This window comes from Eleutherodactylus coqui, chromosome 8 (assembly GCF_035609145.1).
Source record: "Eleutherodactylus coqui strain aEleCoq1 chromosome 8, aEleCoq1.hap1, whole genome shotgun sequence".
NCBI lineage: Eukaryota > Metazoa > Chordata > Amphibia > Anura > Eleutherodactylidae > Eleutherodactylus > Eleutherodactylus coqui.
Genome location: NC_089844.1, coordinates 52,017,174 through 52,040,596, shown reverse-complemented (window position 1 = coordinate 52,040,596; position 23,423 = coordinate 52,017,174). Strand labels below are relative to the sequence as shown.

The window sequence follows — 23,423 nt, the reverse complement described above, 5'->3', positions numbered from 1 at the left end:
AAAATCACTTCTAAAATGCTGTTCACTAGGGATCTACCTTCCTACTAGACTGTTGCCTGCTGCTAAATTGTTAAATGAGTGGTAGAAGATGCTCAACAGAAGAAGAGGAGGTAGAGGAGAAGGAGTCCTTCTTATTAAAATGTATAGCGAGCAAAGGGGAGGGGGAAGGAAAGACTCACTCAGATACCGCTTGCAAGCTAATAGTAAGTCACTGTTGACTGTGTTTTAGCTGCTGAAATTAAATCTCCCCGTCAGTCTTGCTGTACACTGTGCTACGACATGATTTTATGTGTCTGTGTTACAGACACATAGAGAGCAGGATCTTGAGGTCTCTGTGTACAGTGTATAGAACACACCAAGTAGCCAGGCTCCTCCCATCAGCCCTGAGAGGTTTTAAAATCAGATTTATAAACTACAAAGGGTGAAAGTGTTCAAAAATTCTGGATACAAGTCATATATTGGCCGCAAATAGTGTTATTCATCATGTACACACACAGCAGCTTATTCTAAAAAGTCATCTGAAATGTTCGTTCCTGTACACTTTAAAAGTGGTCTTGTCCCCACTCCCAAAATGTCTGTTTAAGTAAATAGATGACAAATATGAAGCATACTGTATTTTCACAGAACTGTGCTTTTCCTACAGCACCTCTGTTATTCCTCCTGAATATTTACTAGTAAATTTACGACTGTGTGCTACTATTTCTTTTCTCGAAGGGGTGTGTCCATGCAAATTTTTGAGACCATTACACTTATTGGACAATGTCCGACTGTAGAGACACCCTGTCTTCTTCTGAAGGTAAATCCACTGTTTGTCGGTTATTACTGTTACAGTGTAGCTGGAAAGTGGGTTTCTATAAAAGTCATGATTTTTGTTGGTAGCACATTTATGGAAACAAATCAAATCTAACAGGATTATAATTGATCAGTCCTCTTTAAAATTACGGTTTCTGGTCTAATATCTATGACTGACTTTTTTTAGTTGTGGTGGCTTCACTTAATATCCGTGGCCTATTATGTTTTCTAGGCAACGCCTGCACAAGCGTATTCCATTACAAAGTACAGCAGAAGTTTTCTTTCCCTCCTCATTTGACATTTACACTTCTTGTAAACCATAATGATCTCAAGCTACTTTGCAATTGGTGACAATGACACCATACTGCAATCATACAGCCATATGCTTATTTTTATTGTGACACATCCACAATGTGTCTTAGTAGTAAAGTCCCAAGTTTTTTTTTTTTTTTAGCCATAGTCATACTTTAATATAGCAGTGCCAGACAGCTGTTAACTCTCTTGTATTGGTCATAAAGTATAATTATTCTCTCTTAGACTGCCCAGTGCTTTTAATGATATAAAAGACTCATAAAACTTTGGTTTCGGCGGGTTGATTATATCCCTTAAGCATTGAGAATTATGCTCGGCAAGCTCTACTGACTCTTATGGAGACGGCCACAAAGGAATGATTAGTTTTAGTAAACAGTTGACTAGTGCAGTTTGCCCTCACAGCAGATAAATTGTATTTGAGAACTACGATGTAGCATTCTTGTAAACAGGTGTTGTGTACAGATTCATATGAGGAGGAGGAGGACGGGAATAAATTACTGTTTTGTACCCTGTCACATAACAAGCGAGGATGAAACTGCATCAGTAGCCATAGATTGCAGTAACTTGAACACATGTTCGTATTTTGTAACTTGCAAAATGACAGAGAAAAAGTTATTCTAAAGAGGTTTATTTGACAGGAGCGCAGGTTGTAATTTTCATGCTGTCACATTTTGGTCTCCGAGTCGAAATGTAGAGACTGTTGCCACTTCACTTAAACCCAAGCAAAATCAAAGCAAATCTTTGATCTTCTAGTATGATCAAGTTTACTGTTCCCTCCTTAATCAATGCAACAGGCATGAAGCTACATTTTATAAAAGAGGCTGTTCATTGATTCAGAGTATATAAAAGAACTCTGTTACATGACTGACGGCATTGTCAGTATTTCACTTAGGCTAAACACACCAGTAAATATCTTTTTTACCTGTGGCAATAGAGGACACCTGCTTCATCACAGCAGTTATCTGCGGGAATATCTCCTCAAGAAATCCCCAAAATCGTTGATGAGATGCTTATCTCCCTACCTCAACACTGTGATCTTCTTTGGTTGAGGAATTTGCTCATTTAATTAGAGAAAGGCTTGTTGCTAAAAAGGCCTTTTTTTCCCCCTAACTGAGACTCAAACACTGGAAGGAAGCCCATTTACCATGTGTAGGTTTCTCACAAAGGGCTGACAAGGGAGTCTTTCACACAATAAATGTGTATCCCCCTGTGAGCAAAAAGGTTTGCATGAACACTATGGCCATTCAACCTAGCCACTCCAATGCCTTCTCTCCTGGTTTCCACGAATTCTAACCTAGGTAGATTGGGATTCAGAAACAGTTATACACTCCTGTGCTTCCTTAAAATGAGGAAATGCATCACGCTCCAAATGCAGAGGTTTGGCCTGGCTGGCAAGTCATTTTCTTCAAAACTATTTTCTCAAAAAGTTAGAGGTAAGAGAATTAGTCCAGCCTCCCTTTCAATCTTCTATGGTGAAAATAGACAAGCTAGTTCTATGGAATTTTATAGACATTTATGATATGCAAACACTGCTGGCACCAGATATTGACCCAGTATGCTTTCTATTACTGGGATGGCTGACCAAAATGATATAACGGACCAAAACCTCAAAAATGTCCAGTTTAAAAATCACTGATGTTGCGGGTCTTATTGATAATTCCGGAGCGAAGTGAAGCAGGACAGTCAGGATATCACCCAAAATGCTACAACATAGGTGTACTCTAAGCTGGCTCTTCTAAAGGCCACTAACAGAATGGTGCTCATTATTGGTCAAACATTTAACCACATACTCAACATCAGAAGAGCTTGATGGCTCGCTTTGGCAGGCATATCAAACTTTGCCCCACAGTCTCACGTATTCCCTAATCTTGAGGGTAATCTATTGGGGAAGATTTTACCAGGGAATTCAAGGGCAGGTACAGAACTTAGTTTGTAGAGCTCAAAAAGTGCAAACAGTTCTTTCATACAAAGGGTCACCAAGTCCCAAGGGCAGACCTGAGACTTGCAGGGACAAATCAGAAGAGATTTCTCTGGTTCTCAAAGTTTTCTTCTGCATAGAAGCCCACCTCTGGTAAGCCTAGAACCTCCACATTCTTATCATTTCTGTTTCACTCAGTGGGAAGATATGTCACTGGACTGCTGAGTCATAAATGTGAAGAAAAACAGCTTAGCTGTGCCGCTAGTAGAGTTCCACTTCCAAAATAAATCTCCTCAGTGCAATGCACTACTGAGCCTAGATACTATTCTACAAATGGCTGTGGCTCAGGGAAGAATATCTCTAGTGAAGGAAGGACAAAAAGGATGCATAAATCAAAAAGCTTTAAACAGGTTTTTAAATCCATAAACGTTTCTTACGGAAGGTAATCTGGAACACCATTACCTCTTGCAGAAGGGCGTGCTCCTCACATAGGTGGATTTGAAAAACACATTCTATGCCATTTCTATAGTCCACAGACAACTGCTCCAATTCAACCATCCTTCTGATCGTCCTTAAAGCAGCTAGATGTTCGTCTCAGAAGACATTCGTAAAATTCTATTGGCACTCCTCTGAAGCAGAACACCTAGAATTTATGAGTACTACCATCACGTGTGCTACTCTATCCATCAGCTGTTGTGAGGTGGCGGTCACGCCAATGAACAAAACACAGTTCAAGGAATCTATGACCTGCAAATGGTATTTGCTGTAGGGGAAAAGACAACCACATAGTAATAGCGACTTGCCTGAAATTTCAATGAAAAACTGTCCTGGCATAGTCCAGATTCTTGACCTCTGGTTTATTTGCCAGGACAATCAAGGAGCCAAAAGTAGTGAACCCTGACTCACGCTGATTAGTAGACAGTGACATTTCAGTGGTTACCTGTCTGTTCAGGTCTACATAGGTGTCGGAGTTCACTTATGCTGAGTTCTTCATTGACAGACTTATTTAGTGCATTTGTCTGTATAATTGTTCATTAAAGTCTTCCTAAAGTTCCTGATTTCCTGTTTGTGCTTTCACCTCTACTTATTTTGGGTTCTCAAGGTTGATGGAAAAGGTTAATGGCCATCACATCTCTTTGGATGGAAAAATTTCTGACTGAGCATGTGTAGGCTCAAGAGAACTCGATCACATGGACTAGATCTCATATTCAGTTGTCCGGTCATGTAATGATCGTTCATTGTACTAAAGGTTGTTTCTCTCAGACGGTACCGGGAGGCTCCTGTCTATACCCATCAACTTTTGCTACAGCTGTCTTATCCTCTAGAACAAATACTGTATTTTTTATGTAAATCTGTTCCAGAAAAAAGCTGGATGACAAGTAGTATGGCTGCGATTTTGCATCAAAAATCTTACATATAAATTGTATAACATTAACAAAAGTATGCTAATGTTTGATGCTAAGGCTGTCCATGCTTTATTGTAAAACTGTGCTAAAACCACATGTGGTTTTGTCACACAGTTTTTGGCAGTGTGGCACAATACCGATACACGGAAGGGCATCCTTAGCAATTATTTTGTTCCCATTTGAAGTAAAAGTTCATTTGCACTTATTCTTTAATGAATCCACTTATATAAAATGTCTGTTGCATCTTATAGCATGAATGGTGGAAACTACAAGACCTTAAGAAAAATGCAAATCTTCATTTTTAATGTTAGCATTTGAGATGAGATTGAGGGAAGAAAAGACTACTTTGCACATTTCATAAATAATGCAACATCTCCAGTGTTGTAACTATAAGGCAAATTTGCATTCTAGTTGCTTTTACAAAATATGCCTTTAATGTCCGTGTTTTACTGCTCCTCTACCTATATACGTCTTATCATTGACCTCATTGACAAAAACCTCACACTAGGGGTGTTTTCCCCAAAAATGTCATTGTATCTGACTACAATTCTAGATGCTTTGCAAGCACAATGTCCTGACTTCTGCCTGTGTTTTTATGATTGATGTCACAGCTTATATTCATACATCGGCCCTTCCTTCATGTCATTGCCCAAATGCTTCAAGCTGTCGGGAGATAGAAAACGCATGCTGTTCAGAAAATAATGTGATTGTCAAGTGGAACCGTGGATCTTATGAAGGCCCTTTATTCTCAATTCTGGGTTTAACATATGAAATTTGGACTTCTGCAGTACATAGAAATGATTTCCTCCTGATTATTCAAGTCATTACTTTTTTACTTTGTCTGCTAGAGGATAACAAGTACTCGTTCATCAAAGTGACTTACATATTAAAATAAACTTGTTTCCATTTCCTTAAGAAATCCAAAAATGTAGCAATTTAGTTGCTTGATCGCCACACAGTGATGTCATATCTAGTGAGTCATCTAAAACATGTGCAGAGAGCAGAACTTGGTGACAGCAAAGCTTGTAATTATCAGCAACTCGAAATATCTGTTGCTATTTGAGATGTTTTCCGTCATTTTATTCACACCTCTTAACTGGAATCTAGTGTGTAATAGAACTTTGTATTTCCAAATGAAAACGTGTTCTAGAAAGGAGGAGTTTGACAAATAGCATGAATGGAACCTCAAGACTCCTTGATGTAAAGCTTAGAATAATAGCTCTACACTCAGCAAATCCAGTCTCTTCATAATATATCTCCATTAGGAGTTTTGCTTTGTATGTTATTTACTGTAGAAATAGTTTAAACCTAGAAGAAAAAAAAAACAATCACAGAAAATGGCCATATACTTACTGACTAAGGAGGGCAGATAACTGCATCCCCTCAAACTACCAAATGAGGGAGCTAATTACACCTGTGAGGGACACCGATGAGGCAGCCACTCACACAGCCTCTTAATATAGAGGGGGTGGCTGCTTCGCTTGGTGTATACTCCCACATAGAGTGGATACAAAGTGGCAGACCTTCTGATACATGTAGTGCACCATGCAGACCAGCAACCTATTAATGACACCATAATAGTTTGGCGGGTTGCCCTGCACCTCAAAAAGTGAACCACCCTTGGCTCCCCCTTTCGTTTTAGAGCCACACTGCACGTCAATAGATAATAAATGCAAGGCATTAGTTGGATTTTGGCCAAGATCCATCAGCTCACTAACTGCGTCAAGGTTCCTTGCTTGTAGTGAGTCCCTATACTACTATAAATATGTCACAGAAGGGGAAAGTTATCTGCCCTCCTTAGTAAGTATATGGCCATTTTCTGTGATTGTTTTTATGTTTTTATATTTCCCCTTCTGTGACGTAGACCTGGAAACAAGTTGTAGCATCCCATCCAAAAACCTTAAAAAAGTGCCAAAACTCCTGGATCTGAGGCAGTGTGGGTGATGCTATCAGTGTAAGCAGAACTATCCATGTAGGCGGCTATTTAGTGGCTAGCTGTTGAGGTTGTTATGTCCATTTTGTATTATATTTGTGGGTTGTTGTTAGCCGTTTGGTCATTTATGACCCTTGGTAACCCTAAAGGTGAGCTCCCTTCATGTTTTTCGGTTTTGCGCTGCTTCTTTCAGTTGATATCCATGCCAATATCAGCTTTGACAGTATATACAATATATTTGTGGGTAGGTTAATTAAAATCAAGGGTGTGGTTATGTTAATAAGGTATCGCAGGATTTGTACACATTATATTTGGGCCAGTCTAGCTTGTTATCAAAGGGGAATATATTTCAGAGTAGTCCTGCTTGTTATCAAGGGGGCATATATTTCAGACCAATCTTGCTTTTTGTGAAATGGATCACAGAAAAAGGACATATCAATTCAAAAATCACTGCCTTACTTACTAATATACTAATAAAAAATACAAGGGCAGGTATAGAACCACATCCCTCAACATGTAGACAGCCAAATTGCAATATGGAGGAACAATGCCTATATACTGATGAACAGCCACTAACACACCTACCACGTATTGGAGGGGGGGGGGGGAGTGGCTGCTTAATATTATACTTGCATATAGATAAAGCATACAAAGGGTGGCAGACTAACTAATACACGTAGTACACCATGCAGGTTTACGACCTATTAATGACCCATATGATTCAGCCCAACGGGTTGCCTTGCACCTTAAAAATAACCCATTCTGGCACTGTCACCCTGGGTTTCCCCATCATTTAAAGCCTAAAGACGGCTAACTGAAAATAGAGCAATAAATATTGATAAGTACAAGGTTAATATTTTGGTAGACATACGTAAGCTCGCAACCCCAGTCAAGGGTCCTCCTCCATATTGCATTTTAGCCGTCTGTATGCTGACTGAGGGATGTGGTTCTGTACCTGCCCTTGTATTTTGTATCAGTTTATCAGTAAGTATGTCACTGGCAGTGATTGTTATCAAACAGACATCTGCTTGAAGCCATTCCTGCCAGTCAACTGAACACTCGAAGAAGCAGTAATTGTTTTTAACTAATTTGCGCTTTTGCAAGATTGACTGTAAACAGTGTGTGTGCTTTCTATAAATCCTTAACATGGTTTATTGTGTTCATTTCAACCATGTGTCATGAACTGTCAGTTCTAATCTGTGATTTAAGCAATACCAGATTATGAAAGAATTCTTCTGCACCTTTTCTTTCAGTAATTCATCAAATAAACACTTCGTTCCAACCATGGCAATGGCTCTATCCGTTTCAAAATCTAGAAGTTTTTTTTCCCCTTATTCATTCATTCTTTTGATAGGCCATAAAAACTGAAACATTTTAGAGAAGTAGATTAGTAATTGTTTCTGCGCTTCGGTTTCCAAACAAACCAAATACAAGAAAGGACAAGAACTATTGGCGAGATAATAGAATACAACAAATGTATTGTGTATGAAATGTAACCACATTTATAAAATATTGTCTTGGTGTAAAGGTTGGAAATTAGAAAGAAAAATTTAACATTTCTGAGATTTATTAAAATATATAAAAGATTGTGATGTAATGTTTTGAAATCTATTCCTGTACCTTTTTTAAGATTTATCACCTCACTCCCAAAGTCTGTTTGCGCTTTAATCAAACAAAATAAAGTTGAAGCAACTGCAGCACTTCAGTGATATCAACAGATCCCTTTAGAATCCACTAGAAGCTGTGCTGATCAGCGAGGAGCAGGGAATGCAAAGCCCAGTAGGGTCCGGATCAAGACCTGAAGTACAAGTCCAAAAGTAGAGACCAGGCAGCATCAGATGTTTCTTTAAATATTCATCTTTTTATTCCTCCAGCTTGATAAAGACCCTAATCTGGAGTCGAAACGTTGCTTGTTTGCGCTTTAATGGCCAACTACTTAGGTTTTTCCATCGTTGCATTTCTAGAATACCTTTTTAATTTTTCCATCAATATAGCTGTATTTTTGTCAGACAAGTTGTATTTTTTAGGACACCATTTTGGGGTACATTTAATGTATTGTATAACTTTTTTGGCGGATTGGGGAAAAAAAGAGATTCCACATTGTTTTTGGATTTGATTTACCATATATACTCGAGTATAAGTCTAGTTTTTTAGCACATTTTTTTACACTGAAAAAGCCCCCCTCGGCTTATACTTGAGTGAGGTAAAAAAAAACACGGTTCTCACCTCCCAGCCGGCGTTTGTGTCTCCCCAAGCGTTGCGGCAAGCAGCTTGAGAATTCTCTCTGCTGTCATCTCCCTGCTCGGCTTTGAATTCCCCCGCTGTCAGTGCTGTGTAAGTAAGCGCTGTGATTGGATCAAGTTCCAGCCAATCACAGCCGGCGCTCAATCATTCACAGCCATACAGTGAATGACATCACTGAATGGCTGTGATTGGTTTATTGAGCGCCAGCTGTGATTGGCTGGTGCTCAATCCAATAACACCACTTACTTACACAGCGCTGATGGCAGGGAATTCAAAGCCGAGCAGGGAGATGACAGCGGAGAAAATTCTCAAGCAGCTTGCCGCACCACCTGGGAGACCATCGCACAGGGGACACAGACGATGGCTGGGAGGTGAGTATTGTGTTTTTTTTTGTTGTTTTTTTTAACCTAGAATATACTCGAGTATAGCTAGGCTTATACTCGAGTCAATAAGTTTTACCAGTTTTTTGTGGTAAAACCTATTGACTTGGCTTGTACTCGGGTCGGCTAATTCTCGAGTAAATATGGTATACAGAATAAATAATGTGATAACATTCCCTGGGTTAGCACAATTCTAGTGATACCAAGTTTATACAGGATTTTTTTTATGTTTTGCTATTTTTGCACACTAAAAACACACAAAAAAATTAGCATTTGTATCTCCACATTCCAATAACCATAAAAATTGTATTTTAATTTTTTGCATTATGAGTTCTAATCTAGTTCTAGCTTTCATATATGACATTTTTGGGAAATGATAACATTTTGATCACTTTTATTCCATGTTTTCTAGAGACAATATTAGCAAAATCTGTTTTCACATTTTTTTTTTCTTTTTAACAGCATTCACCCATGCAGCATAAATAATATGTTAAATTAATTTTACGGGTCAGTATGATTATGTTGATTCCGAATTTATAAAATTTTCTTTTTTGCAACTTTTTCACACTTTTTTTTAAAGATGTATATATTGTTAAAACCACGTTCAAAGAATCCTAACCTTTTTCTTTCCATAAGTGCTACACTGTGAGGTGTTTTTTTATTGGCAGGACAAGTTATACTTTTTAATTGTCATATTATGTTTTAATCGCTTTCTATTCCATTATTGGTGAGGCGAGATGTTCAAAATTATCTATTTTTGCAATGTTTATTAACTTTTTTTTCACGGCTTGCACTGTATATGTTAAATAATGTGCTCACTTTTTTACATAGGTCATTACAAATGTGGCAATAACAAATTTATGGTGATTTTTTTGTGTGTTTTTTACTTACTAAGGAGGGAAAGGTGTGGTTTTCACTTTTTTATATTTTTACTATTTAAAAAAAAAAAAACTTTACTTTTGTCCCCCTAGGAGACTTGAAGTTTACAACTTTTGATCATTATATAATGTACTACAATATTTACTGCAGTGTATTATATTGCCTATGAAGCAAATTCTCTTATCACCACCATTACAGCTTGAACTTGACTGTCATTAGAGAGCCATGTCCCCACTTCCCATGACCGTGCCAGGCTTCTGATGTATTGCCACAAAAAGGTGTAAGCGTCAAAATAAAAACTCTTAATGGAGTTCACAAAATTTCAAATGTACAAAAGATGATGGATGAGCAAAACATTTTGTTGGGTCTTCTCTGCATCATTAAAGGGGTGGTCTCGCGAAACCAAGTGGGGGTATACACTTCCGTATGGCCATATTAATGCACTTTGTAATGTACATTGTGCATTAAATATGAGCCATACAGAAGTTATTCCACTTACCTGCTCCGTTGCTGGCGTCCCCGTCTCCATGGTTCCGTCTAAATTCGCTGGCAGCTTGCTTTTTTAGACGCGCTTGCGCAGTCCGGTCTTCTCCATTCAGCACGAGCCGCTTCAGTGTGCTCCCCGCTACAGCTCTTCTGCGCATGCGCAGACGAGCTGTCACTGCTCGGGAGCGCGCTGAAGCGGCCATTCTGCACCATCCTCTGTTAGAGGAAGGTGCAGAAACTGGAGCTGCCCAGCGGAGAAGCCCAGCCCAGCCCAGCAGCCCCGAGAAGCCTCCCAGGTAAGTGATGGGTCGGGGGGCTGCCGCTGCGCCGGGCTGCGCCGGGGGGGGGCTGTCGCTGCGCCGGGGGGGGCTGTCGCTGCGCCGGGGGGGGCTGTCGCTGCGCCGGGGGGGGGGCTGTCGCTGCGCCGGGGGGGGCTGTCGCTGCGCCGGGGGGGCTGTTGCTGCGCCGGGGGGGCTGTCGCTAGGCCGGGGGGGGCTGCCGCTGTGATGGGGGGGCTGTCGCTAGGCCGGGGGGGGCTGCCGCTGTGATGGGGGGGCTGTCGCTAGGCCGGGGGGGGCTGCCGCTGCGCCGGGCTGCGCCGGGGGGGCTGTCGCTAGGCCGGGGGGGGGCTGCCGCTAGGCCGGGGGAACTAGCGCTGGGCTCCGGAACCTAGCGCTGGGCTCCGGGGCCTTCACCTGGGCTGAGGGTCTAGCGCTGGGGAGCCGGGGGCTAGCGCCGGTTACCTGCTGTCTGGTCGGCGGCTGCGGGGCGTCTGGTCGGCGGCTGCGATGCGTCCGGTTGCCATGGAGACACAGCTGGCGGCGTCTCGGGAGCGCGCACGTCGGGCTGCAGCGAGCGACGGGGAAAGAGCCGGCGGCCATCTTGAGGAAACTTTTATAAGTTGCTGAAACGCTGGAACGGTAAGTACGAACCAGCTAGAAATGGCATTTACAGGGGGGCTTTGTAATGTATGTTTAATGGGGGGGACTGGGCAAAAAAAAAAATTAACTGCTTCCTCGAGACATCTCCTTTAAAGTGCAGTTTGAAGTTTCTCCACTTGTTTTTAAAGTGACATATATGCTCAGACTTGTTTGTTATTAAAGGGGCATCTACTTAAGTCCTGTCCTGCTCATTAACTAGGGAGTATATGTTTTTACTTTCTTTAATAAATTTTATTGCACAAGAACAGATTGTTACAATGTCACAATTTTAAATAATGATACAAAGTCTTATCAAAAGATAATTGTAGCTGATCAATAATTTTACATATAAACACCTCAATCTCCTTATTCTTTTAATTACATGAAAAAACATAAACCTAACAAGATAACAGGTGGCTTACAAATATGGAATACCTCCAATAAGGTTCTATCTAAAAACTCAATGAGCTCATGTAAAGTTACCCCAAGGTTGAAGAATAAAGTGGTGAATTTATCTTCTTCCCAGTTAACAGTATTTTTAGCATAGTTCCCATGTATACTTTCTAATGTACCCTCCAACCTGCAAGTGTTGCTAACATAGGTGGTAAGCTCTGACATCACAGAAACCCTAGAGATTTTCCAAAATTTCGCAATCAAAGCCTTTGCTGCTACTAGGAGGACATGAAAGACTTTGGTCTTATCAGTAGGGGCTAAACTTGTAAGGCCCTTCGTGCAGCAATGCTAAGGAGCAGCTCAGATTATTGGAATACTTAAAGGAGATGTCTCGAGGAAGCAGTTAACTTTTTTTTTTGCCCAGTCCCCCCCATTAAACATACATTACAAAGCCCCCCTGTAAATGCCATTTCTAGCTGGTTCGTACTTACCGTTCCAGCGTTTCAGCAACTTATAAAAGTTTCCTCAAGATGGCCGCCGGCTCTTTCCCCGTCGCTCGCTGCAGCCCGACGTGCGCGCTCCCGAGACGCCGCCAGCTGTGTCTCCATGGCAACCGGACGCATCGCAGCCGCCGACCAGACGCCCCGCAGCCGCCGACCAGACAGCAGGTAACCGGCGCTAGCCCCCGGCTCCCCAGCGCTAGACCCTCAGCCCAGGTGAAGGCCCCGGAGCCCAGCGCTGGGCTCCGGGGCCTTCACCTGTCAGTGAACGTCACCCCCGGCCTAGCGACAGCCCCGCCGGCGCAGCGGCAGCCCCCCCCGGCCTAGCGACAGCCCCCCCATCACAGCGGCAGCCCCCCCCCGGCCTAGCGACAGCCCCCCCGGCGCAGCGGCAGCCCCCCCCGGCCTAGCGACAGCCCCCCCGGCGCAGCGGCAGCCCCCCCCGGCCTAGCGACAGCCCCCCCGGCGCAGCGGCAGCCCCCCCCGGCCTAGCGACAGCCCCCCCATCACAGCGGCAGCCCCCCCCGGCCTAGCGACAGCCCCCCCGGCGCAGCGACAGCCCCCCCCCGGCGCAGCGACAGCCCCCCCCGGCGCAGCGACAGCCCCCCCGGCGCAGCCCGGCGCAGCCCGGCGCAGCGGCAGCCCCCCGACCCATCACTTACCTGGGAGGCTTCTCGGGGCTGCTGGGCTGGGCTGGGCTTCTCCGCTGGGCAGCTCCAGTTTCTGCACCTTCCTCTAACAGAGGATGGTGCAGAATGGCCGCTTCAGCGCGCTCCCGAGCAGTGACAGCTCGTCTGCGCATGCGCAGAAGAGCTGTAGCGGGGAGCACACTGAAGCGGCTCGTGCTGAATGGAGAAGACCGGACTGCGCAAGCGCGTCTAAAAAAGCAAGCTGCCAGCGAATTTAGACGGAACCATGGAGACGAGGACGCTAGCAACGGAGCAGGTAAGTGGAATAACTTCTGTATGGCTCATATTTAATGCACAATGTACATTACAAAGTGCATTAATATGGCCATACGGAAGTGTATACCCCCACTTGGTTTCGCGAGACCACCCCTTTAATGTTTTTTCAAAAAGGAATTTAATTTGGTTCCAAAAGTAGTTAATATGTTTGTAAGGTTTCTTTGCCACTAGAGCAACAGCTGAACTCAGAGGATAAATAGCAGTAAGTGTTTAGAATTGGGATACCAAGGAGAGAGAAGCTTCCTTGTCAACTCTAAATGAGATGTACATTTTGAAACAAACTTGCTAATGTAAATGTTTTATTCCAGTCTTCTATGCCTATAGAGATAACGAGATCTTTTTCCTATTCAAACAAGGGGGCCTTTTCCCCAGAGATCTATTTAAAATAACCGAATAAAGTCTTGAGATGCCTTTGGCAATTTTATTTAAATTTGCCTAACACAAGTTTTGATCATTATCAAAGATGCATATACTTGAGGTTTGTCTTAATCGTTACCAAAGAGGCCTATGTTTAAGGTAAGTCTTGCTCATTAATCAAAGGGCTGCTGATTATCAAAGGGCCATACTCTTAAGGATGAGCTCACACAGACATAAGCGTAAAACGCCGCAGGGCCTCCGGCACATTTTACAGCTGTGAACCCAGCCATGACCCTGTATATGGCTGTTTATGGCAGCGAAATTGTGCTAATCACATGGTCATGCGCAGTACACCTGTTTTTTTTTGTTTAAGCTTCCTGTGCCATCGCTGAGTAGTGACACATATACTTGCAGCCTATATGCAATGTAATTGCATATGGGCACATGTATATATGTAACAATAGAGAACAATGGGCTCTATCCCGTGTATATGTGGCAAAACAGAACACGCTCCATTCTATTTTGTGCTGGCATATTATGCACTTCCGACATGCTGATGTGAGCAGAACTGCGCGAGGCAAGGTAATTGATTGCCTGTGAGCTACCACGTATCACATGAGCGTAGAGAGCCTGTGTAATATGCAATGCCAATATGGTCGTGTGAGACGGTCATTAGGCTCCTTTTACATGGAGTAATAAATCCTTTGCACGAGCAAATGATGTTACAGTCCGTTCATTCGCTCATGCAGCCTGTTTATACAGGCAAATAAATCGTTCACAATCGTGTTTGGATATCATTCAATAATTTGCATTTACTGTATCAGTGATTGTGAATGACTAAACAAGGGCTGTTCACACACAATGATGTGCAAACAAGCGAATGGTTATTTTTATGCTTGTTTAAAATTAACAAGAAGCGAATTAATTCTCATTCTTCGTTTAAACGTTGGCTATGTTTACACTGAACAATTATGGCACAATCTAATGATTTTTGTAATGATTGTTCCATGTTAAAGGACCCACAGGCCAGTCCTACTCATTATCAAAAAGGTAGATACTTGAAATAAGTCTTGCTCATTATCAGAGGCAGTTACTTGAGTCCAGCACTGCTTGTTAGAATACTCAGAAACAAACTAATCAAGTAAACTAGCAATTCACCATGATGTGCAGCAACAATATAAGGAAATGCTCAAAAGTGTTCACAGAACAAAAAATACCATTGGTTATCAATTAAACAATGTTTTAAAGATTTTATCAATTAAACAATGTTTTAAACCTTTTAAAAAGTATACAACGTCCTCTGATGTCAGCCTAGTATACACACTACCTAAACAGGGCATCCGCCCTGATAAGGATGACCCTGTTCCTCAATATCTTCCTAGTATATCCTATACTACAGTGGGTAAAGACTATGCAATGTAGTAGAGAGGTACAAATCAATGGCATCACACAGCTAGGTGTATACTAATACTAACGGAAATTAAAATGTGATTGTTCCAAGTGAGAGAAACCACGTAATCTTGTAGATATGATACCCTACATGAAATACACGATAATGCGAGCTTCCGAACCTATGCAGGGTTCTTCTTGAGGCTTAAATGAAATAGATCTGAAGAGGCATTCATATTTATACTTACATACTTATGACAAGGCACAGACATAGATGTGAATAATTTGCACTTAAAAGAATACTACAACAGAAATACAAACATCTTTAAAAAGTCACTGATAAGGGAGTGAAGGTTTTATGGTCTCTGAATTAGTGTTTGTGGGTGGGTGGGGGGGGGGGGGGGTCAACAGACCAGCAGTGTTATCTGTGCTACAGATTTCTCATACTTTCCACTCACGCATAGATCCTCATGAATAATTTAGCCCTCTGTTGAAAGTGTTGAAAGTTGCTATAAATGTATATCCCTAAATTCTTCTATGGCTTTGTTACTTGATGTTGCCTTTTAGTGTCATAACTTTGATATCTTCTGTGCCGTGTTCATGACTAGAAAAATGCTCGGCAACAGGTAATTTGGTCTTTCTCTGTTTAATCATGTGGCGATGAGATCTCATCCTCACTTTAAGTTTTTGTCCTGTTTCTCCAACATAAAGGCCACCAACAGGGCATTTACTACACAGGATCAGGTACACAACATCAGACGTGGAACATGTGATGGGGATTTGTATCCTGTCCGGAGCCAGTACATGTGAGCAGGTCTTGCAGTTCCTTACATTGCAGAGATAAGTTCCTTTTTGTGTGTCAGAGGATAATGCACTCCTGTATAGTTCCTCAAATTTGGAGGTTTCCTGTAACACAGAAGCGGAGGGTACGGGAATATGGTTTTCAGACAGTCATCCTTGTGTAGGGTATGATGGGGTTTCTTTGCAGTTTTCCTTAGTACCTCTAACTGTGGATTGTAGGTCACTGCTGGAGATACACGACTGTTTCCTTCCTTCTCTGTGTAGTTGATTTCTGTATATCCTGGTGGCTCTTGTTTTTTGGTCATCAATTGAGGTACATGGTAGCCCTGATTCAAAAGTGTCTTTTAAAGATGGTGTAGGTGTTCCTCTCTGTCCGTAGTCTTGGAGCAGATCCAGTTGTATCTGATGGCGTGGCTGTAAACGATGGACTTTTTGATGTGTTTAGGATGGAAACTGTCCCATCTGAGGTATGTGGGTTGATCAATCGGTTTCTGGTATAGGGATGTCTGTATTGAGTTGTTTGAAATTTTTATGGTGGTGTCTAGAGATGAGCGAACACCAAAATGTTCGGGTGTTCGTTATTCGGAACGAACTTCCCGCGATGCTCGAGGGTTCGTTTCGAACAACGAACCCCATTGAAGTCAATGGGCGACCAGAGCATTTTTGTATTTCGCCGATGCTCGCTAAGGTTTTCATGTGTGAAAATCTGGGCAATTCAACAAAGTGATGGGAACGACACAGCAACGGATAGGGCAGGCGAGGGGCTACATGTTGGGCTGCATCTCAAGTTCACAGGTCCCACTATTAAGCCACAATACCGGCAAGAGTGGGCCCCCCCCCCTCCCAACAACTTTTACTTCTGAAAAGCCCTCATTAGCATGGCATACCTTTGCTAAGCACCACACTAGCTACAACAAAGCACAATCACTGCCTGGATGACACTCCACTGCCACTTCTCCTGGGTTACATGCTGCCCAACCGCCCCCCTCCCCCCCCACAGCGCACACCAAAGTGTCCCTGGGCAGCCTTCAGCTGCCCTCATGCCACACCACGCTCATGTCTATTTAGAATTGCGTCTGCCATGACGAGGGACCGCAGGCACACACTGCAGAGGTTGGCACGGCTAGGCAGCGACCCTCTTTAAAAGTGGCGGAGCGATAGCCCACAATGCTGTACAGAAGCAATGAGAAATAGAATCCTGTGCCACCGCCATCAGGAGCTGCACACGTGGGCATAGCAATGGGGAACCTATGTGCCACACACTATTCATTCTGTCAAGGTGTCTGCATGCCCCAGTCAGACCGGGCTTTTTAATTCATAGACACAGGCAGGTACAACTCCCTATTGTGAAGTCCCTGTCGACCCACAGCATGGGTGGCTCCCTGGAACCCACCGGCGGTACACAGAAATATCCCATTGCATTGCCCAACACAGCTGAGGTAGTAATGTCGTGCTTAATGCAGGTGGGATCCGGCCCACACTGCATGCCCCAGTCTGACTGGGGTTCTTTATAAGTGTACAGATGTAGTAAAAACTCCGTGTGCACCTACAGCATGGGTGGGTGCCAGGAAGCCACCGGCGGTACATAGAAATATCCCATTGCATTGCCCAACACAGCTGAGGTAGTAATGTTGTGCTTAACCCTTTCCAATCCAATTTGTATATGGTTTTCCTAGGGGGCTTACTCTTTTTCTGCTGTTATACAACGGCGCTATATGCTGGCTAAAGCCAGTACTGCATGAGCTGACACGTAGGATAGGCTCCGACAGCAGAGAGGCTGGCAATATACAGTAAGAGAACCCCGACGGACGTCTACCAACAACGGAGCTGTACAGCCTTAAACCCTAATGTCTTCACAGGTCACACAGTGGACTGGAAAGGGTTAATGCAGGTGGGTTTCGGCCCACACTGCATGCCCCAGTCAGACTGGGGTTCTTTACAAGTGGACACATGTAGGTTAAACTCCCTGTGGACCCACTGCCTGGGTGGGTGCCAGGAAGCCACCGGCGGTACATAGAAATATCCCATTGCATTGCCCAACACAGCTGAGGTAGTAATGTCGTGCGTAATACAGGTGGGCTTCGGCCCACACTGCATGGCCCAGTCAGACGGGTTCTTTAGAAGTGTACAGATGTATTAAAAACTCAGTGTGCACCTACAGCATGGGTGGCTCCCTGGAACCCACCGGCGGTACATAAAAATATCCCATTGCATTGCCCAACACAGCTGAGGTAGTAATGTCGTGCTTAATGCAGGTGGGCTTCGGCCCACACTGCATGCCCCAGTCTGACTGGGGTTCTTTACAAGTGGACACATGTAGGTTAAACTCCCTGTGGACCCACTGCCTGGGTGGGTGCCAGGAAGCCACCGGCGGTACATAGAAATATCCCATTGCATTGCCCAACACAGCTGAGGTAGTAATGTCGTGCGTAATACAGGTGGGCTTCGGCCCACACTGCATGGCCCAGTCAGACCGGTTCTTTAGAAGTGTACAGATGTATTAAAAACTCAGTGTGCACCTACAGCATGGGTGGCTCCCTGGAACCCACCGGCGGTACATAAAAATATCCCATTGCATTGCCCAACACAGCTGAGGTAACGTCAGCTGTAATGCAGGTGGGCTAAAAATTAATTTGATTACACTGTAGGCGAGGGCCCACAAAAATTGCTGTATCAACAGTACTAATGTACATCCCAAAAATTGGCCATGGCCAGCCAAGAGGGCAGGTGAAACCCATTAATCGCTTTGGATAATGTGGCTTAAGTGGTAACTAGGCCTGGAGGCAGCCCAGTGTAACGAAAAATTGGTTCAAGTTAAAGTTCCAATGCTTTTAAGCGCATTGAAACTTATAAAAATTGTTCTGAAAAATTATTTGAGTGAGCCTTGTGGCCCTAAGAAAAATTGCCCGTTCAGCGTGATTACGTGAGGTTTCAGGAGGAGGAGCAGGAGGAGGAGGAGGAGGAATATTAGACACAGATTGATGAAGCAGAAATGTCCCCGTTTTGGATGGTGAGAGAGAACGTAGCTTCCATCCGCGGGTGCAGCCTACGTATTGCTTACGTATCGCTGCTGTCTGCTGGTGGAGAACAGAAGTCTGGGGAAATCCAGCCTTTGTTCATCTTGATGAGTGTTAGCCTGTCGGCACTGTCGGTTGACAAGCGGCTACGCTTATCTGTGATGATTCCCCCAGCCGCACTAAACACCCTCTCCGACAAGACGCTAGCCGCAGGACAAGCAAGCACCTCCAGGGCATACAGCGCTAGTTCAGGCCACATGTCCAGCTTCGACACCCAGTAGTTGTAGGGGGCAGAGGCGTCACCAAGGATGGTCGTGCGATCCGCTACGTACTCCCTCACCATCCTTTTACAGTGCTCCCGCCGACTCAGCCGTGACTGGGGAGCGGTGACACAGTCTTGGTGGGGAGCCATAAAGCTGGCCAGGCCCTTAAAGACTGTTGCACTGCCTGGGATGTACATGCTGCTCGATCTACGCACATCCCCTGCTACCTTGCCCTCGGTACTGCGCCTTCTGCCACTAGCGCTGTCGGCTGGGAATTTTACCATCAGCTTGTCCGCAAGGGTCCTGTGGTATAGCAACACTCTCGAACCCCTTTCCTCTTCGGGAATCAGAGTGGGCAGGTTCTCCTTATACCGTGGATCGAGCAGTGTGTACACCCAGTAATCCGTCGTGGCCAGAATGCGTGCAACGCGAGGGTCACGAGAAAGGCATCCTAACATGAAGTCAGCCATGTGTGCCAGGGTACCTGTACGCAACACATGGCTGTCTTCACTAGGAAGATCACTATCAGGATCCTCCTCCTCCTCCTCCTCCTCAGGCCATACACGCTGAAAGGATGACAGGCAATCAGCCGGTGTACCGTCAGCAGCGGGCCAAGCTGTCTCTTCCCCCTCCTCCTCATCCTCCTCATGCTCCTCCTCCTCCTCCTGTACGCGCTGAGAAATAGACAGGAGGGTGCCCTGACTATCCAGCGGCATACTGTCTTCCCCCGCCCCCGTTTCCGAGCGCAAAGCAGCTGCCTTTATGGTTTGCAGGGAATTTCTCAAGATGCATAGCAGAGGAATGGTGACGCTAATGATTGTAGCATCGCCGCTCACCACCTGGGTAGACTCCTCAAAATTACCAAGGACATGGCAGATGTCTGCCAACCAGGCCCACTCTTCTGAAAGGAATTGAGGAGGCTGACGCCCACTGCGCCGCCCATGTTGGAGTTGGTATTCGACTATAGCTCTACGTTGTTCATAGAGCCTGGCCAACATGTGGAGCGTAGAGTTCCACCGTGTGGGCACGTCGCACAGCAGTCGGTGCACTGGCAGCTTAAAGTGATGTTGCAGGGTGCGCAGGGTGGCAGCGTCCGTGTGGGACTTGCGGAAATGTGCGCAGAGCCGGCGCGCCTTTACGAGCAGGTCTGACAAGCGTGGGTAGCTTTTCAGAAACCGCTGAACCACCAAATTAAAGACGTGGGCCAGGCATGGCACGTGCGTGAGGCTGCCGAGCTGCAGAGCCGCCACCAGGTTACGGCCGTTGTCACACATGACCATGCCCGGTTGGAGGCTCAGCGGTGCAAGCCAGCGGTCGGTCTGCTCTGTCAGACCCTGCAGCAGTTCGTGGGCCGTGTGCCTCTTATCGCCTAAGCTGAGTAGTTTCAGCACGGCCTGCTGACGCTTGCCCACCGCTGTGCTGCCACACCGCGCGACACCGACTGCTGGCGACATGCTGCTGCTAACACATCTTGATTGCGAGACAGAGGAGGAGGAGGAGGGTGCTTTAGTGGAGGAAGCATACACCTCCGCAGATACCAGCACCGAGCTGGGGCCCGCAATTCTGGGGGTGGGTAGGACGTGAGCGGTCCCAGGCTCTGACTCTGTCCCAGCCTCCACTAAATTCACCCAATGTGCCGTCAGGGAGATGTAGTGGCCCTGCCCGCCTGTGCTTGTCCACGTGTCCGTAGTTAAGTGGACCGTGGCAGTAACCGCGTTGGTGAGGGCGCGCACAATGTTGCGGGAGACGTGGTCGTGCAGGGCTGGGACGGCACAACGGGAAAAGTAGTGGCGACTGGGAACTGAGTAGCGCGGGGCCGCCGCCTCCATGATACTTTTGAAGGACTCAGTTTCCACAACCCTATACGGCAGCATCTCAAGGCTGATGAATTTTGCTATGCGGACGGTTAACGTTTGAGCGTGCGGGTGCGTGGCGGCGTACTTGCGCTTGCGCTCGAACACTTGCGCAAGCGACGGCTGAACGGTGCGCTGAACTACACTGCTGGATGGGGCCGAGGACAGCGGAGATGAGGGTGTGGGTGCAGGCCATGAGGCGGTAGTGCCTGTGTCCTGAGAGGGGGGTTGCATCTCAGTGGCAGGTTGGGGCACAGGGGGAGAGGCAGGGGTGCAAACCGGAGGCGGTGAACGGCCTTCGTCCCACATTGTGGGGTGCTTGGCCATCATATGTCTGCGCATGGTGGTGGTGGTGAGGCTGTTGGTGTTGGCTCCCCGGCTGAGCTTTGCGCAACAAAGGTTGCACACCACTGTTCGTCGGTCGTCAGTCGTCTCTGTGAAAAACTGCCAGACCTTAGAGCACCTCGGCCTCTGCAGGGTGGCATGGCGCGAGGGGGCGCTTTGGGAAACACTTGGTGGATTATTCGGTCTGGCCCTGCCTCTACCCCTGGCCACCGCACTGCCTCTTGCAACCTGCCCTGCTGATGCCCTTGACTCCCCCTCTGAAGACCTGTCCTCCTGAGTAAGCGTTGCACACCAGGTGGGGTCAGTCACCTCATCGTCCTGCTGCTCTTCCTCCGAATCCTCTGTGCGCTGCTCCCTCGGACTTACTGCCCTTACTACTACCTCACTGCAAGACAACTGTGTCTGATCGTCATCGTCCTCCTCACCCACAGAAAGTTGTTGAGACAGTTGCCGGAAGTCCCCAGCCTCTTCCCCCGGACCCCGGGAACTTTCGAATGGTTGGGCATCAGTGACGATAAACTCCTCTGGTGGGAGAGGAACCGCTGCTGCCCAATCTAAGCAGGGGCCCGAGAACAGTTCCTGGGAGTGTTCCCGCTCCTGAGCAGGTGTTATTGTAGTGGAGTGAGGAGGCTGGGAGGAAGGAGGAGCAGCAGACAGAGGATTCGGATTGGCAGCAGTGGACGGCGCAGAACTGCGGGTAGACGATAGGTTGCTCGAAGCACTTTCTGCCATCCAGGACAGGACCTGCTCACACTGCTCATTTTCTAATAACCGTCTCCCGCGTGGACCCATTAATTGGGCGATGAATGTGGGGACGCCAGAAACGTGCCTCTCTCCTAATCGCGCAGCAGTCGGCTGCGACACACCAGGATCAGGAGCTCGGGCTGTGCCCACACCCTGACTTGGCCCTCCGCGTCCTCGGCCGCGTCCACGTCCTCTAGGCCTACCCCTACCCCTCAGCATGCTGTATTACCAGTGATTTGATTTCACAGGCAGGAAATAAATTGGCGCAAGACTGCAGGCCAAATATAATTTTTGCCCTTTTTGGAAAACGAAAGGCCCCACTGCCTCTAGTGAATGAATTATCTAAGTTTAATAACTGTGCTGTGTCCCTGCTTATGTGTCACAGAACGTGAGGGTAGCAGAGTTATTATAACTCTTGGAGAGCAGGTATTTTTTTCCCAATTAAGGAAAGCAAATGGCGAAGCCAGCAGTAAAGCGTAGCTGGGTGCGTCTGATTTAGCAATGTTGTTCACGCAGCTCACACGTCTCCACCGCCCTTAGGACGGACAGAGGCTGGACAAATAGATTTGTTTTCAGTTTTTTTCCACCAAAAGGCAGCACTGCGTATATTCAATGAACATGAGAAGTTTAATAACTGTGCTGTGTCCCTGCTTATGTGTCACAGAACGTGAGGGTAGCAGAGTTATTATAACTCTTGGAGAGCAGGTATTTTTTTCCCAATTAAGGAAAGCAAATGGCGAAGCCAGCAGTAAAGCGTAGCTGGGTGCGTCTGATTTAGCAATGTTGTTCACGCAGCTCACACGTGTCCACAGCCCTTAGGACGGACAGAGGCTGGACAAATAGATTTGTTTTCAGTTTTTTGGCACCAAAAGGCAGCACTGCGTATATTCAATGAATAACAACTGTGTTGTCGCCCTGCCTATACAATTCTTTCCCTGCAGTATCAATGGAGGGTGCAATGGTCTGCAGAGGCGATTTTGAGAAGCAAAAAAAAATGCAGCACAGCTAACAGCAGCCTGGACAGTACTGCACACGGATAAATATGGCCCTAGAAAGGACCGTTGAGGTTCTTGAAGGCTACACTCACTCCTAACACTCTCCCTGCCTATGCAGCACTTCTGTCCCTAATGCCAGGTGCAACGGTCTGCAGAGGCGATTTTGAGAAAAAAAAATTTGCCACTGCTAACAGCAGCCAACACACAGCTATCAGTGGCCCTAATAAGGACCTTTGGGGGGTCTTGAAGCCTACACTAACTACCAATTCTTTCCCTACAGCAGCTCCGGTACAAACAGCACTGTCCCTCATCTAACTCACACCGCATCTGAGGCGAACCGCGGGAGGGGCCGACTTTTATGTTCGGGTGACACCTGATCTTCCCAGCCACTCACAGCAGGGGGGTGGTATAGGGCTTGAACGTCACAGGGGGAAGTTGTAATGCCTTCCCTGTCTTTCAATTGGCCAGAAAAGCGCGCTAACGTCTCAGGGAAGGAAGTGAAAATAACCAGAACACCGCATGGTGTTCGTT

The 23,423-nt window shown here is 45.7% G+C and overlaps 1 protein-coding gene across 1 annotated transcript in view; it reads left to right on the top strand.

The window, feature by feature from the left end:
* The window catches only part of SPAG16 (sperm associated antigen 16), a 1,123,687-nt gene that overhangs the window by 464,227 nt on the left and 636,037 nt on the right, over nt 1-23,423 (top strand). The gene's annotated exons all lie outside the window — the stretch shown is intronic.